This window comes from Lepidothrix coronata, unplaced genomic scaffold (assembly GCF_001604755.1).
Source record: "Lepidothrix coronata isolate B3197 unplaced genomic scaffold, Lepidothrix_coronata-1.0 Scaffold8, whole genome shotgun sequence".
Lineage (NCBI taxonomy): Eukaryota > Metazoa > Chordata > Aves > Passeriformes > Pipridae > Lepidothrix > Lepidothrix coronata.
This window is the reverse complement of record NW_016690188.1, coordinates 2,156,592-2,161,237: the sequence shown is the minus strand read 5'-3', so window position 1 is coordinate 2,161,237 and position 4,646 is coordinate 2,156,592.

Here is a 4,646-nt window from a genome sequence, read left to right as displayed (position 1 = left end):
AATTTGCTACAGTGTGTACAGATCAGCAGTCAGAATGTGTGAGCTTTGCTCTCTCCCCAGAGCAATGTCAATGCTGTCACTCACTCCTCCCAAATAAGGAACAGCATTTATAGAGTTATTTCCAGGGTTATGTCCAGGTTATGTGTGGATCATTTCCAGGACCATCTACTTCTTGTGGTTTGGTGGCACAGAGGGAGAGGTGGATTCATGGTGATGATCAGGTTGCTGGAGAAAACACTGCAGGAAAAACTTATGCTGAAAAAAAAAAATATTGGGGCTTCTGATCCTGTATAACACTGCAGCCACAGACCTCTGCCAAGGATCAGCCATGGCAGAAAGAGCCCAGACAACCCCCAAGTGAATGGGCTTTGCCATTCTGTGAATAATTACCCTCATATAGGCAGCAGCTTTAACTGAGTCTTGAAAGCTTGAAACAGGCATCTGACTGATTCATCTGGAAACTGGGGATGTTCAGGAGCACCGGAGAGATATTTTCCCTGCACATCAAGGCCCAGGAAGTACATTTGATTATATTCACTATATTTGGTGCGATTTGCTGCACTCAGATATTGAGCTGCAATTAGGTGTTTAGAGACTCATCATTAATCTTAACTCTGTGCTGCCTATCAGTCTCTTCCCTTACATAGCTTATGGCATTATTCTGAACATTTTGATGAGGAAATATCCCTGCTTTGTAGTGGTTGCTGGTGGCAGGATTTCTGTGTGCATCTCTTGTCAATATCTAAATCTCTTTTATTCAAGGCTCTTTGGAGCACTTGTCTCTCAAATAATAATTATTATGTCTCTTGTCTGATTCAGAGATCTGATCCCTGCTGAGTTGGTGTCCTGACATTAGACCACTTCCAAAATTGCCTGTTCCTTGATATCTGAGCATGTTCTTTGGTGAAATCTCTGATTTTTTTTCCTAACTTTATGATTTTTTTTCATGTTCAGATTCATCTAAGTTATTTCCTTCTGCTTTCCTCCTTCCTAAAACGGCTTAAATTCTTGTTGCTCTTATTATGTTTAAAATGCTTTGAAGTTGATTCTGCACTGACTCGCCTTCCTGCTTTTCAGTTCATCTTTCATAAATATTGATAACAGGAAAATTGGAGACATTTAGTTGTGCTTGTGACGGGGAAAAGAACTTGTTAGAAAAGCCAACATGGGAATGGCAGTGGGGAACCTGTGCTCTTGAGGAAGCTCCCTTCCAACTCATAGAATAGTTTCATTTGGAAGGAATCTTAAAGATCACCTAGTTCCAAACCCCCTGCCATGGGCAGGGACACCTTCCATTAGACCAGGTCAGAATACTTAAATGTGGCTTTTGATTTTCAATGCTTTTAACTGATAAAAGAGACCAGTAACTGGACATACTTCTCCCTGCTTGCATCCTTCTCTCTGGAAGCTTTGATCTCATTTAACCCTGTTCTGATACGGACACATGGTGATATCTCCTACTAGGGAGAAAGACCTCAGTATGTCATAAGTAAAGCTGATCTTTATCCATGTTGTACTCAGCTAGTGTGAAGAAATGACACTCTAGAGGTTTATGGGAAATGTTTTACATACATCTAATCATCCTGTTGTATTCTGTATCACAGGTGACACTCCTTTTGAAATGCCCAGGATAGTTTCAGGGCTACAAAACTGAGGATTGTTTTCAAGTACTAGTAAGAACAAATTCATTTTTCCTGCAGCTGATGAAATGAATGATGATGATGTATTTCTTACCAAAAACACCTGTCATTTAAATTCCCACACTTCCCTGAGCTTTCAGTAGTGTTCAAAGTCAACTTAACGCCTTTCCCCCTTCAGTTCATGAAGACTGACAACAGTGTTTAAATGGAGTCTAAAGAGTACCTCTAGGTATGTGTTATTTGGGTTAAGATCTGGACTGCTTTGTCAGAAGTTCAGTTTCCTGTAGAGTTCAGGCTTTATGGTAAGCTTGGTCAATTCTATGTAATTTTGGACATGACTTTTTCTAATAGCTCCTAGGAAAAAAGGCTTATTGGGCATCGAAGCTGGGAATTTTTGCTCTATGAAATTATATTTTCTCTGTCTTGCTCTCTTTTTAAGTAATGCAGAAATATTAAACACAAAACTCAATTTGTTTTCTAGTTCCATGGTGGAATTCAACTAATTTAAAAAGTATGAAGCAAGTTTAGATTGGCCAGTTCTTAAAAAACCCCAAAAGACTAAGATGTCACCTGAAATATTACTGGTATTTATAATGCAGGTAAATAGATTTTGTACTATCCAGTTGATTACCAAAGCTGGGAAAATCCATGGAAAAAGACTGGCTGTCTGGGAAAGGTAGAACTACCAGTAATAGACAGAGGTTTTTCTAGTGTTGATTCACAGTCCCCAAACAGTTGCCAGCCTTACCAGATGCTTTCAGAAGGTTATTCTATTTTTTCGTTGGCCCTTTTTACCCTCTTGATGTCATACTTTATGTCTCCTGGTGGTTCCTACAGGGATAATACAGAGACCTTCCAGTGGAAGGTGGCACTTTGGCAAGGATTGAGAGGGATGAAGTTGATTCATGCTAATAGACTCTAATAATTAATGGCATTAAGAGCTGGAATAAACACATTCATCCTTATTGTGCCTTGATCCAAAGGACCTACTTACCCATTTCTCATGTAAATCAACATGTCAGGACATTTCACAGAGGGATGGTTGTGGCAAGTACTGAGCATCATTCAGGAGGGAGATGCTGATTTTTCTAGAAGAGGCTTCCCTAACATTTTTGTTTGACTCTTGAAAATGACCATCCACTGCAAGGAATCCCAGGAAGACCACAGCTGCTTATTTCAATATAGTTTGTACAGTCTCATTCTCTGTGGGTGTGTATTTATGTCATACTTCTGAGCATATTAACCAATTTCAGCTAAATCAGATGAAGGGGCCCAGGACAGTAGAACTGGGGATAATTCAATTCCCATGAGACTTTTGGAACATAGCATCTACAGATTGTGCCAAAGCAAAAACTAAGTACTCTGAGAAATTGTATTTGTTCCTTAGTTGTACATCACTTACAGAATAGTCTCAAAAGAAATGAGGAACTCACAGGACTTGCTTTTAAGCTGATATGATGGAGACTTAGAGCTGTTTAAGCTTTGTGATATGGGCTGAAGTCTCTTTAGAGTGCTTTAAAGGTGTAACAATGCTACTTGTGAGATGACTTGAATCACAGCTTTTGTACACTGCCTACATTCTGTCTTATAAAAATCACAAAAATGAAGTAAAAAAGGAGAGTGGTCTCCACTGGAGACATATCTGTAGTGTCAGAAACTGAGTACAGGTAGAGCAAACCCCTCTATGCCACATTAAAATGAAATGCAGCACAGCCTAAGCAGGGTGAGTCACATCCTCAGTCTTCAGATTGCAGTCAGGGAGATGTGTTGGTCAGTGAGCACCTCCAGCCTTTCTGCAGTCATTGTTATTTATGCAGCCTGTGCATGTAGGAGCTCAGTTGTGGTTGGTGATGCCACCAGCCTGGGCCTAGTACTGATCAGAAAAAACCCAAACAGATTCCACCTCATGGAGATAATACATTCTGCTGTATTTTTGTTTTCATTGTATATGCCACTGTTCTCTCATCTTTACTGTCTCCAGGGAGAAAAAGAAAATATTAAATGTCTCATCTTTGGCAAGAGGGAGTAATTCAGAGAGATTTTCACCTCAATACAAGCCTTCAGACTTGTTTTTTTGATAGTAAATAGCAGCAGATACCTCACGGTTTGGAGAAAGACAGAGATTTCACATGCTGATTGGAAATTTAACTGAGAAAGCACAGGTGGATTTCAGAGGAGCCATGGAGTGAGTCTGGGGGGAATTAATCTAGTCTCCCTATAGATACAGAGCAGGAATGGGTGAAATCCTGGGGCTGAGCTTTCCACTTACTCTTCCAAAGGCTGTGACATTTTGGTCTTTAAGAATCAAAAAGTAAACCAGGTGCCTAAATTGCAGCAAACCTCCAATAATGGCTGCATGCTGGCAGCTTCCCATAGCAAATGGTGTCTTTATTTTGCTACAGAAAGTGCCTCAGCAAAGCTGTGGAGAGTGGCTGAGAGTTAGTGTGGCCCTCTGGCAGAACTGCAGGCTCGGACTATCTGAGGTGCACAAGGGGATCAGACAGAAGCAAGACTGAGGGAGCAAAATTTGCTTCTTCCACCTTCTTCGTGACACAAGAACTGATTGATGAAAGCTCTGACATGCTGGGAGGAGCCTTTGCCTTCCCTCCCCCCAAGATGTTCCTCATAATTAGCTCAGTTGTTGCCTGTCAAGATCTGGAATTCCATCTGACGCTGAAAATGTTGAGGCATTTCTTATATTCTTCTGTATAAGAAACCACAAGCAATAAATCTAACCATCAGCCATCTTTTATCATTATGCAGCATTATGAAAATCATTTCTCCATTTCGATAGGCCAATGGTGCCATTGATTGCTCTATTCTCTGGCAGTTGGCGCCAGACTTATCCTTTAAACCCCTTTCAGCTCTGTGGTTTCTTTCTTGTCATTCACTGCAAGAACGCAATTTGGACTACCTGGTTTTCTACTCTCAAGTATTCTATCAGGCTTATGTTTTTATAGGGACTCAAGACATTGTTTTGTTGTGGCAGTGAACAGCAGGGGTTCA